At 38.2% G+C, this 13,769-nt stretch overlaps 1 protein-coding gene across 16 annotated transcripts in view; it reads left to right on the forward strand.

The window, feature by feature from the left end:
* The window catches only part of AUH (AU RNA binding methylglutaconyl-CoA hydratase), a 183,252-nt gene that overhangs the window by 48,708 nt on the left and 120,775 nt on the right, over window positions 1-13,769 (forward strand). For 2 of the 16 annotated variants that reach the window (XM_086414463.1, XM_086414464.1), the window contains exon 2: window positions 4,306-4,405. The exons of the other annotated variants lie outside the window; for them this stretch is intronic. The gene's annotated coding sequence lies outside the window, so the exon portion shown is untranslated. The remainder of the gene's footprint in view (window positions 1-4,305; window positions 4,406-13,769) is intronic. 16 annotated transcript variants of the gene reach the window in all.

The raw sequence follows: 13,769 nt of genomic DNA on the forward strand, positions 1-13,769 counted from the left end.
GTGACCAGTTTCATTCTCTTTTTATGTGTGTTTGTGTGTGTATGTGTGTGTGATGTGTGTGAGTGTATATATACACACGTTATGCATTTGTAGATATGTGTATATATCATACACATATCTGTACATACTAGGAAGTATAAAATAACAATACGGATTTTCTGTATTTAAATTTTGATTAAACTTTTCAGTTAATTTGCTTTTTTTACTATATCCTTTTAGTTTTCTATAAATTATGTGCTGGGTGCTTAGTTGCTCAGTCATGTCCGACTCTTTGGGACCCATGGAGTACAGCCCACCGTGCTTCTCTGTCCATAGGATTTCCCAGGCAAGAATACTGGAGTGAGTTGCCATTTCCAGAAGTGGGTTCCTTCTCCAGGGGATCTTCTCAACCCAGAGATCAAACCTGCATCTCTTGCATTGGCAGGCAGATTCTTTACCACTGTGCCACCTGGGAAACCCCTGTGAATTATTTATAAAATGACCTAAATATTAAATAAAATACAAAGATTCTATCAGCCCAGCTGATTAAGGGTCTTGATTATTCTTCCTGGCCTGCTGAGGGTTAATATATTGTACCTGTGTGGATCATTGCCCTCAGCAGTCAATGACTGTGCATCTCTTTCAAGTACACATGAAATATTCATGAAAATTAGCCATCTGCTTGGCTATAAAGCCTCCACACATTTCAAAGACTGAGTTCTTCGACTACAGGCAGTTAAGATACAAGTCATTTACAAAAGGTAATTAGAAAAAGTCCCCTACAGGGGGAAATTTAAAATAACTTCTAAATAACTTACAGCTCAACAAAGGAATCTTAATGTAAATTAGAACATATTCAGAATTAAATTCTAACAAAATACTTTAAAAGTTGTGTAGTGTAGTTAAGATTGTACTTTAAGAATGAATGCTCAAGATGAATAAGAATCCAATTTAAAAGAAAGACAAAAGTGATTACAGAATAAACTCAGAGTAGAAGGAAGAAACTGAAGATGAATATAAACTTTTGACATGGAAAACACTCAGTAAGTACTAAGAATAATAAAGTCCAAAGCTGGTTCTTTGATAGTCAGAAAGTCAAATTTCTGATTTATCAAGATTTATCAATGGTGAGGGAATAACTAAACACTATTCAGATTGAAAAAGCTGCCATAGGTATAAATTTCACAGAGATTAATTTGGTAAAATAACATTAAGAATAACTGATGTCAGTGAATTTGATATTTTAAGTGGACTAGGTAAACTATTGGAAAATAAAACTTAACCAAAACCAACTTAAAAACTTGAAAACTTTACTAGTCTTATAACAATGAAAACTCTTGGTCTCCATGACTGCAGAGGAATATTCTATTCACACGTTTCATGGAACAGATAATTCCAATCTTACATATATTATTTGATAAGTAATAAAGAAAGACCTTTTCTCAGCTTTTTTTGTGAGACTGCTGCTGCTAAGTCACTTCAGTCGAGTCCGACTCTGTGCGACCCCATAGACGGCAGGTCACCAGGCTCCCCTGTCCCTGGGATTCTCCAGGCAAGAACACTGGAGTGGGTTGCCATTTCCTTCTCCAATGCATGAAAGTGAAGAGTGAAAGGGAAGTTGCTCAGTTGTGTCCAACTTTCAGCGAACCTATGGACTCTAGCCTACCAGGCTCCTCCGTCCATGGGATTTTCCAGGCAAGAGTACTGGAGTGGGGTGCCATTGCCTTCTCCGTTTGCGAGACTAGGATAACACTACTACCACTGTGCAAGAGCAGTACAGGAAAGGAGAACAGATACATCTTCTGGTCTGAGATGGGCAGCTCCCCAGGACAGCGTCTACTCCATCTGGTGCTTTTTGGAGGTTAAGATGCAGATTGAGGCACCTGGAAATCCTTGCTTATCTTGACCTGATGTTTTGGTTCGATGGAAGAGATTAAAGCCTATTTGGAGTGGGAGCACAGAAGACCATGGTGCTTTGGATTGATAGCACATGTCCATAAACTGAAACAGTTCTGAAATGATGACTTTGTTCACTGTACAGTAATGTTCTACAAAATTGAGATATCTCATCTTTCACTGTACTGAGAAAAGTGCAGCTTAAAGCCACCTTTTCTCACCCATTAGATGAGCGGAACTAAGTGTGACAGTGCCAGGCCCTGGTGATAATGTAGAGCAATGCACTAGTGTATGGAGGTAGAAATACTTTGGAAAAACAGTTTAGTATTAACTTTTAAAGATCCTACACTTCACATGACCCAGCAACTACAATTCTGAGGGAAATGACTTAAAGCAGTGATCCCCCCAGACTGCGGTTGGGACCTCATCTAGCCATTCCAGAGATACAGATTGTTTTAAAGGATTCTAGCTGATAATACAACTTATATGCATTTTTTCTTAGAGCTTTTAACTTTACCGTCTTCTCTTTCACAGTTGCCCCCCGCCCCCCCCCCTTTTTTTTTTGCTTCCTTGCTTCAGGGAGGCACAAAGCTATGAATTGCCATAAGATAACTGTTTACACTACCCACGTTGAGAGTTTCAACTAGGATCCTTATTTTGGCAGTGTCCAGTTCTTTGTTTTCAGGATGATTTAAAGACTGTAGTTTTTATGGAATTGTTAAATGCTTCTTGATTACTATGTGATTTTTCAAGAGCTGACTCTAAAGGAGTTGAAAGAATTGGGAGACATTGCTGAAATATTCTAGCAATAAGTGATTTCACTTATACGTATATGAAATAAAAAAAGGGCAGGTAGTCTCATCTGTCTCATTGAGATAACATTTTCCAAAAAAGTTTACTTTTAGTAACTAGTTGTCAGATATGTATTTTTGCTTCAACCAACTGTATGCTAATTATACTTGAAATTAAAAGTCAATCCAGAGGAAAACTTTTAAACTTAGTGTTTCATGGTTACAAGGAATTTAATAAAAATCAATTCTATTTGTATATATGTTTTGTTGCATAGAAGTGTGACAGAGTGATCAAAAGAAGATTTTTGAGCATAAAAGCTGATGGTACCAGGAAAAAATCACAGAGAAGTGTTATAGGAATATAACACTTCATAAAATTGTTGATAAAGTAAATGATGTGGTATTTCTATTGTTAAGCAAGGATTTGTGTGGTGTTTTAGACATGAATGATTTTGAGAATCAGTCACTGTGGTAGGTAGGATCTGCTGGGTACATTGATAATGATATAAATCAATTGTATTTTAAGGTGCCAGTGTTTATAGTGTCCTGCAGTCTTTGCAACTTTTATTTTTAAAAACTATGTATATTTATTTATTTTTGGCTGCACCAGGTCTTCGTTGCTGTGCACAAGTTTTCTCTAGTTGTGGGGAGCACGGACTGCTCTCCAGTTGGAGTGTGCGGGCTTTGCACTGCGGTGGCGGCTTCTCCTGTCGTGGGGTGGGGGCTGTAGCGCGTGGGCTTCTGTAGTTGCGGTGTGCAGGCTCCAGTTGTGGTACGCAGGCTTAGGGCCTTTACATAGCATCTATTTAAACTTATGAAAAATTTTAGATGTCAGTATAAAAGTATTCAAGGGAGGATATTGTCTTTTGAAATTCTGTGCAGCAGTAATAGAAACAAAACAAGTTGAAGACCACTCAATATTACCATATTAGATAATAGATCTCAAGGGGGATTTTAACACTCAGTGGGGAACATGCTGGAGTTTGAGCAGGCATTTTTCCTTGTCATGATGATTGAGGGGCTTTACTGTCATTTGATTATTGGGAGCCAAGGAAGCTAGATATCCTGCAGTGTACAACAAACAATATTATAGTTGCTTCCCATAAGTTTTCGAAAGTCTTACTGGACTAGTCCACAGCAAATGTAAATAAGTAGAAATTTACTACATAATACTCCTAAAGCATGTTCAAAAGAAGGAATTTATTTTTTAAAAAAAGCCCAAGAATTTTAAGAGAGGACCATTTTAGTAGGCAATATTTAAATGAAATAGATACTCTTTCAGAAGTGTTTAACAATGTATTATTTCTGTGCATTGTCTTCTTGGGGTATTACATTTTTAATTACTGCATGTTTAGTTGAAAAGAGTTTGCAGTACAGGAGCAATATAAGTAATAAAAATATGTAACTTAGGACCAAATATTAAATTATCAGGAACTTAAAACTACAGAGATCTCACTGAATTTTATTATACTTTGTCAGTAAGAACAGTGTGATCATACTATTTAATATTGTAACGTGGTTCACATCTTCTACTCCAGATTCACGTTTCCTGATTGTTTTACTCCTGAACATTTTTTACTTGTTACGTAGGTTATTTATTATACTTATTTTTTACTGTCTTTTTGTCCCTTTTACTTAGAGACATACTGTAAGAGGAGAGATTGGAAGACAGAAAGAGCAGCCCTTTTGAGGAGTCTGGCTTATTAAAAAAAAGAGAAAATTGGTGGTAGCTGGATCAGGTAATTGTGTATGGGGATCAGGATTTTTTTAATTTATTTTTTTTATTTGTCTTTTGGGGCAGGAAATTAGGACTTATTGGTAGTCATGAATAAGGAGGGAAAAATACAGGCTTTCATGAGTGCAGGTTCCGCCATTTGTTCTGTGGGCCACAATTAGAAATGTATTAGGTTGGTGCAAAAGTAATTGCGATTTTGCATTGTTGAACTTTGCCATTTTGTATTGAAATACATTCTTAAATAAATGTGGTTATGTTATACATCATTTTATATTTTTTGTTTTGCTAATGACTTATTACTTGCTGTTTATGATTTTAGACTATAGATATAATGATAAGACAAAAAGCAAATCGAGTAGTTTTTAAATTTGAGTTCAAAATAAATAAATAAATAAATTTGAGTTCAAGATGGATCATACAGCAGCAGAGACAAATCACAACATCAACAGTGCCTTTGGCCCTGAAAAAGTTGACTTAAAACCTAACATTCAGAAAGCTAAGATCATGGCATCCGGTTCCATCACTTCATGGCAAATAGATGAGGAAACAATGCAAACAGGGACTTTATTTTTGGGGGCTCCAAAATCACTGCAGATGGTAACTGCAGCCATGAAATTAAAAGATGCTTGCTCCTTGGAAGAAAAGCTATGACCAACCAAGACAGCATATTAAAAAGCAGAGACATTATTTTGCTAACAAAGGTCCATCTAGTCAAAGCTATGGTTTATCCAGTAGTTATGTATGGATATGAGAGTTGGACTATAAAGAAAGCTGAGTTGATGCTTTTGAACTGTGGTGTTGGAGAAGACTCTTGAAAGTCTCTTGGACTTCATGGAGATCCAACCAGTCCATTGTAAAGGAGATCAGTCCTGAATATTCGTTGGAAGGACTGATGCTGAAGCTGAAACTCCAATACTTAGGCCACCTGATGTGAAGAACTGACTCACTGGAAAAGACCCTAATGCTGGGAAAGTTTGAAGTCAGGAGGAGACGGGGATGACAGAGAATGAGATGGTTGGATAGCATCATCGACTCAATGGACATGAGTTTGAGCAAGCTCCAAGTGTTGGTAATGGAAAGCGAAGCCTGGCGTGTTGCAGTCCGTGGGATCGCAGAGGGTCGGACATGACTGAGCGACTGAACGGAACTGAGTCCCCAAGTCGTGCTCGACTCTTTTGCAGTGGTCCCAGCCTCATTTATTGGAATGTGCCGACAGTGTCATCTTTGTCATAAGTCAAGCAGGTCTTTTCTGGACTTGCTGTTCTGTTCCTTTGCTCTGTTTCTCTATCTTTGAGTAAACATCACATTTTGTTATTTACTATAGCTTTATAATAATTTTATTTTAGTATAAATTCTCCACCTTTTTCTTCTTCAAGCTTATTTATTGGGCTTTTGCATATCTACTTTGTCAACTCCTAAGAAGCATTAGGATTTTGATTGGTACCACATTGAATCTATTAATTTGGAGAGAATTTACATCTTTTAGTACGGAGTCTTCCAACACACGATGAACACAATATATTCCTCCGTTCATTTTATTGTCGTTGTGCCACTAGGTCATGTCCGACTCTTTGCGACCCCATGGACTGTAGCCCCCCAGGTCCCTCTGTCCATGGATTTCCCAGGCAGGAGACTGGAGCGGGTTGACATTTCCTTCTCCAGGGAATCTTCCTGACCCAGGGATCAAACCTGGGTCTCTTGCTTGGCAGGTGGATTCTTTACCAATGAGTCACCAGAGAAGCCCCTCCACTTATTTAGGACTTGTTTAATTTAGACTTTGTAAGTTTTTTTTAACCAGTTATTCATTTTTGGTCATGTGAGGTCTTCTTGTGACATGCACTTCTCTCTAGTTGTGGCACGTGGGCTCCGAGGTGTATGTGCTCTGTGGTTTACAGCGCACGGCTCTCTAGTTGAGGCGCCTAGCCCTTAGCTGTCCCACAGCATGTGGGATCCTAGGTCCCCAACCTAGGATTGAACCCACGTCTCCAGCATCAGAAGGTGGATTCTTAACCAGGGGACCATCAGGGACGTCTTTTTGTATGTTTTTGTGTCAAGATCCTTGGCTCTTTGATTTTTGAATGTTAATGTAAATGATATCTTTTTAAAAAATTCTTTTTCTAGTGTATAGAAAGACAGTTGACTTCTGTATATTGAACCTGTATCCAGCTTATTTTTATGATTTGTAAATTCTTTTGAGTATTCCTCATGTATAATTCGGAGAAGGTAATAGCCCCCCACTCCAGTACTCTTGCCTGGAAAATCAGTCCCATGGATGGAGGAGCCTGGTAGGCTGCAGTCCACGGGGTCGGTAAGAGTCGGACACAACTGAGCGACTTCACTTTCACTTTTCACTTTCATGCATTGGAGAAGGAAATGGCAACCCACTCCAGTGTTCTTGCCTGGAGAATCCCAGGGACGGGGGAACCTGGTGGGCTGCCGTCTGTGGGGTAGCACAGAGTCTGACACGACTGAAGTGACTTAGCAGCAGCAGCATGTATAATTAACTCATCTGCTAATAATGACAGTTTTATTTTTTTCTTATGATCTTTGTAATTAAAGTTTTTCTTATTACACAGACTAATACACCTATTTACATTTGTAGAAATGATAAAGAATACATTGCCTCATTCTTGATAATTGGGCGGAAGTTTTTGACCATTAAAGGCTTATAGGTATTTTGTATTTACTCTTTAACAAATGAAGAAAGATTCTTTTGTTCTTAGTTTGCTATGAATTCTTAATTAATAATGAGTGTGTTGATTACAGAGGACAAAAAAAGCATAATAAAAGAGAAATATTGATAAACTGGATTTCATTAAAATTGAAAACTCATCAATTATCAAGAAATAAGCCACAGATAGGGGAAAATATTTCCAAATAATTTTTCTGAAAAAGGACTTTTATTTAAGATATAACTCTTACAACCGATTAAGAATCAAATAAATTGTACAGCAAAAGATTTGAATAGACATTTCAGTCAACTGTGTGAATGGCTATTAAGCATCTTGAAAAGGTGCTAATAACCTCATTGTTGTTGTTAAGTTGCTAAGTACTGTTCATCTTGTGACCCCGTGGAGTACAGCATACCAGGCTTCCCAGTCATTCACTATTGCCCAGAGTTTGCTCAAGCTCATGTCCATTGAGACGGCGATGCCATCCAACCATCTCATCCTCTGTCTTCCCCTTTTCCTTCTGCCCTCAGTCTTTCCCAGCATGAGTCTTTTCCAAAAAATAAGGAGTCTTTTCCAGTGAGTCAGCTCTTCATATCAGTATTGGAACTTCATCTTCAGCATCAGTCCTTCCAGTGAATATTCAGAATTGATTTCCTTTTAGGATTAACTGGTTTGATCTCCTTGCTGTTCAGAGGATTCTCAAGAATCTTCCCCAGCGCCACAGTTCAAAAGCATAAATTCTTCAGTGCTCAGCCTTCTATGGTCCAGCTCTCACATCCATACATGACTACTAGAAAAACCAATAGCTTTAACTATATGAACCTTTATAGCAAAGTAATGTCTCTGCTTTTTATTTATTTATTTATTTTTAAATTTTATTTTATTTTGAAACTTTACATAATTATATTAGTTTTGCCAAATATCAAAATGAATCCGCCACAGGTATACATGTGTTCCCCATCCTGAACCCTCCTCCCTCCCAATACCATCCCTCTGGGTCGTCCCAGTGCACCAGCCCCAAGCATCCAGTATCGTGCATCGAACCTGGACTGGCAACTCGTTTCATACATGATATTTTACATGTTTCAATGCCATTCTCCCAAATCTTCCCACCTTCTCCCTCTCCCACAGAGTCCATAAGACTGTTCTATACATCAGTGTCTCTTTTGCTGTCTCGTACACAGGGTTATTGTTACCATCTTTCTAAATTCCATATATATGCGTTAGTATACTGTATTGGTGTTTTTCTTTCTGGCTTATTTCACTCTGTATAATAGGCTCCAGTTTTATCTACCTCATTAGAACTGATTCAAATGTATTCTTTTTAATGGCTGAGTAATACTCCCATCGTGTATATGTACCATAGCTTTCTTATCTATTCATCTGCTGATGTACATCTAGGTTGCTTCCATGTCCTGGCTATTATGAACAGTGCTGCGATGAACATTGGGGTACACGTGTCTCTTTCCCTTCTGGTTTCCTCAGTGTGTATGCCCAGCAGTGGGATTGCTGGATCATAAGGCAGTTCTAGTTCCAGTTTCTTAAGGAATCTCCACACTGTTCTCCATAGTGGCTGTACTAGTTTGCATTCCCACCAACAGTGTAAGAGGGTTCCCTTTTCTCCACACCCTCTCCAGCATTTATTGCTTGTAGACTTTTGGATCGCAGCCATTCTGACTGGTGTGAAATGGTACCTCATAGTGGTTTTGATTTGCATTTCTCTGATAATGAGTGATGTTGAGCATCTTTTTATGTGTTTGTTAGCCATCTGTATGTCTTCTTTGGAGAAACGTCTATTTAGTTCTTTGGCCCATTTTTTGATTGGGTCATTTATTTAATATGCTGTCTAGGAAATGACCCTGATGCTGGGAGGGATTGGGGGCAGGAGGAGAAGGGGATGACAGAGGATGAGATGGCTGGATGGCATCACTGACTTGATGGACGTGAGTTTGGGTAAACTCCGGGAGTTAGTGGTGGACAGGGAGGCCTGGCGTGCTGCAATTCACGGGGTCGCAGAGTCGGACACGACTGAGCGACTGAACTGAACTGAGGTTTGTCATATTTGTCATTAAAAAAAAATTAGTCACCCATTTCCGTCCGACTCTTTGGAACCCCATGGACTGTAGCTTGCCAGGCTTCTCTGTCCATGGAATTCTCCAGATAAGAATACTGGAGTGGGTAGCCTTTCCCTTCTCCAGGGTATCTTCCTGACCCAGGGATTGAACCTTGGTCTCCCACATTGCAGGCAGATTCTTTACCATCTGAGCTACCAGGGAAGCCACATTAGTCATTTGGGAAATGCAAATTTAAAACCACAATAAATACATCATATCACTAAAATGGCTATGATAAAAAGGCAGACTAGTGTCCTTGTAGGACAAGAGAGACCCTTATGCATTGGTAAGAATGCAAAGTGGTGCAGCCACCATGGAAAGCAGTGGCAGATTGTTTTTTTTTTTTTCCCTTCCCTGTTTTAAATTAAATAGAAATTTACAATATAGCTTAGCAGTTCCACGCTACCCAAGTGAATCTTTGGGTGAAAGTGAAAAAATTTCTCTACACAAAGACTTGAATGCAGATGTGTTCACCGTAGTATTTTTCATAATAGCCAAAGAGTAGAAATAGTGCAGATGTCCATCAATGAATGAATGGATAATCAAAATATCTGTCTCTACAATGAATACTATTTGGTAATAAAAAGACAAAAGATACTGATTCATCTTTATATTATGGATGAACCTGAAAAACACTATGTGGTATGAAAGAAAGAAGTGGAAGACTATATATTGTATGAGTTTTATTTATATGAAATGTCCAGAGAATGCAAAGTCATAGGAAAATAAATATATTAGTTTGGGACTAGAGGTGAGAACAGGGGGTGACTGTATATGAGTATGCTGCTGCTAAGTCACTTCAGTCGTGTCCGACTCTGTGCGACCCCATAGACAGCAGCCCACCAGGCTCCCCCGTCCCTGGGATTCTCCAGACAAGAACACTGGAGTGGGTTGCCATTTCCTTCTCCAATGCATGAAAGTGAAAAGTGAAAGTGAAGTTGCTCAGTCGTGTCCGACCCTCAGCGACCCCGTGGACTGCAGCCTTCTAGGTGCCTCCGTCCATGGGATTTTCCAGGCAAGAGTACTGGAGTGGGGTGCCATTGCCTTCTCTGTATATGAATATGAGGAATCGTTTTTGTGATAATGAAAATGTTCTAAAACTAGGTTGTGGTGATAGTTGTACAATTCTCTAAATTTACTAAAAAAAATACTGAATTGTGTATTTTAAATGACTGAATTTTAAGTAAATTATAACATCAATGAAGGTGTTAAGGAACGAGTGTTGAATTCTGTCAGCTAATTTTCTACTGAAAATTTATATGATTTTCATCTTTCTTAATTTCTTAAATTAAAAAATCTAATGTTAAACCAGTCTTAAATCTTGGCCTGAGTATAAATTGGTCTTAATACATGTATGTTACTAGTAGGTATGATATGCTGATATTTTGTTTAGGATTTTTTGAGACATTATGAGAAAAGTTGATCTGTCATTGTTTTGCTTATGATGTTCTTGTCGAGTTTTTGTTTCACTCTTCTTCATATCATCATTTAAGACTGATGATAAATGTTTTTCATTATATTTTTGGAATAGTTTACTTTTGCAGCCATATGGGCATGCAGTTTTCTCTGTAGGAAAGTTTTTACATATTCAATTTTTAAAATATTTGTGTTTTCAGATTTTGTTTCTTTGTCAATTTTAATAAGTTGTGTTTTCCTAGGAATTTGTTCATTTCATGTCATTTTTCAAATTCATGGAGTCAGAATTGTTAATAGTTTTATTGTCTGTGAAATCCTTTGTATTACTGTCCTTTTCATTCTCAGTTGAGACTTGTGCCTTCTCTGATTATCTGTGATCCATCTTGCTAAAAGGTCTGTTATTTATTTTAGTTTTTTTCGAAAGCTGACTGTTTTGATTTTTCTCTCATACATTTGTTTTCTATTAAAAGTTTTTTGCTCCGGTTTTTGCTATTTCTTTTCTCCTACTTTGGGATTTTTTTCCTATTTTTTATTTTTTGATAGGAATATTTGACTGCTTTATCAGTTATTGTCAAAGAGCTATTAAAGTCCACTGTAGTTGTAGGTGTGACAGTTTTTTCATTTTAGTTCTGTGAATTTTTGCTTTATTTTGGGGCTTTCTTTTTTATGTATGCCATTTTAGAATTTTTACCTCTTTTGTAATGGATCATCATGTTTATTATTATAAAAAAAACCCTCTTGTCGAATGATATTTCTTGCCTTACTTCTCTTTTGTCAGAGATGAAAATAACTTTACAAGTTTTCTTTTGGTTAGTGTTTGCATGTTTTTTACACTTTTACTTTAGCCAGTCAGTACCCTTATATTTTAAGAATATCTCTTATAAGCAGTATAAAGTAAGTTTTAAAACGCTACTCTCATAGTCTGCCTGAAGTGAATTCCCTGTAGTGCTTCTTTTAGCGTGGGCCTGCTGGTGTGTTTGAGGAGGTGTCTGTGAGTTGGCGTGTAAAATGTTTTTATTCGCCATCATTTTGAAGGATAGGTTTGATTAGATTGGAATTCTAGATTGGCAGTTAGTTTCTTTCCCCATTTCATTTTCTGTCTCACACAGTTGTGTGGATAAAGCTGCATTCCATAATCAGACACATCTTCTATACTTCTCTGCTGGGACTGGTGTGCAGTTAAATGGGCTACATATGTCAAGAGAAAACCTTGATTCCCTTTAGCTCCTGGCATGGTTTCTAGCAGCTTTGTCTTTTTAACCTGAGTGTGGTTTTCAAGCATGCTGCATGGTCACAGGATCAGGATGTTGGTAAGACCCCCCAACTGGAGCTCTAGTTAGTGTGTTAGAGGATACCCTAGTGGTGCCCTGGGGTCCAAGGACATGAAGGATCCCATGATTCAGTTACGAGGGCTCCTTCAAGACTGCTTCCTCAGAGTCCCTATCTGTCCCGTCAACTTTTACTTCATGGCTTTGGCTCCTCTTCTGTCTATTCCCTTCCCTCATATCATACTACATTTAGCTACTTATTAGCCAATATGTGTTACCTAACATGCACTGGGCAACATTTTATATTCTCAATTTAAAATTGTATTTTTCATGTTACATGATAGTAAATTGAACCATTATTTCTTTAACAAATATATCCTACTAGTTTAGAATTCCTTTGGCACTACTAACATTTTTCTTTGATGCTAAATTTTAATTCTTCATGGAAAAAATTAACTATGAAGACATATATCAGACATCCACAAAACAAGACTACCATGTTAGTCTTTATTTAGTCACTAAGTCATGTCCGACTCTTGTGACCTCATGGACTATAGCGTGTTAGGCTCCTCTGTCCATGGGATTTTCCAGGCAAGAATACTGGAGTGGGTTGCCATTTCCTTCTCCAGGGTATCTTCCAGACCCAGGAATTGAACCCAGGTCTCTTGTATTGCAGGCGGATTCTTTACCGACTGAGCTATGAGGGAAGCCCCACCATATTGAGTTCCTACCACTTAACTTAAGCAGGACAATATTACAAATGAGATTGAAGTTCTCTTTGTCTATTGCCAGTCATATCTGTCTCCCTTCTCCCCAGACTTCACCATCAGTTGAATTTGGAATTTATCATTTTCATGCATATTTTATGTCCCTACATAACATTCTTCTTTTAAAAACTTATTTAAATGATTATCATCTTGTGGATCTTTCAGTAATTATATATAATGATAGATATATATTGTACTTACATAATGATAAATTCTTCACCATTGTTAGATTTATCCATATTTATACTCTGATTCCTTCATTTTCACGCTGCACACATAACATTTTGTTGTATAAATATGTCTCACTTTAATGAATTTGAGTCAGTTGCAGTGAGGTGAGTGAACCAAGAGCATGTTATACAGAGTAAAGGCAGAAAGAGAAACAAATATTGTATATTAAAGCATATATATGGAATCTAGAAAACCAGTACTGATGACCCTATTTGCAAGGAAGGAATGGAGGCATAGACGTAGAGAAGGGACTTGTGGACACAGCAGGGGAAGGAGAAGGTGGGATGAATTGAGGAAGTAGCATAGACATATATACACTACCGTGTGTAAAATAGCTGGCTGGTGAGAAGCCGCCATGTAACACAGGGAGCTTAGCCTGGGCCTCTGTGATGACTGAGAGGGGTAGGATGGGAGAGGTGTGAGGGATGGGGGGTGGGAGGGAGGCCCCAGAAGGAGGGGATGTGGGTTCTAGGATATGGGTTTTATCACCTGCAGTTTTCAGTTCCACAGGAAGTCTATGGGCTCAGAATGTGTCAGCTTCAGCTGCTACTTGCTTGTTGCATCTAGTCCTGATCAACTCATAATTGGCTCGTATGAGAGTAGGTAGCTGAGTTAGGTACCTTCTATGCTGTAATTTTACTTTGTTTTTTATTTGTCTATTTATTTAAATGAGGACCTACCTTTTCTCAGAGGGTTTAATTTTACTAAAAAGAATGTCTTTGTTGAGCCACAAAGGAAACGATCCCTTGAAAATGAAGTGAAAGTTGCTCAGTCGTGTCTCACTCTTTGTGACCCCATGGACTCTATAGTCCATGGAATTCTCCAGGCCAGAATACTGGAGTGGTAGCTTTTCCCTTCCCAGGGGATCTTCCCAACCCAGGAATTGAACCAGGGTCTCCT

This window comes from Bos grunniens, chromosome 8 (genome assembly GCF_055505025.1).
Source record: "Bos grunniens cultivar Pamir isolate PY7600 chromosome 8, Bosgru_T2T1.0, whole genome shotgun sequence".
Classification (NCBI taxonomy): domain Eukaryota; kingdom Metazoa; phylum Chordata; class Mammalia; order Artiodactyla; family Bovidae; genus Bos; species Bos grunniens.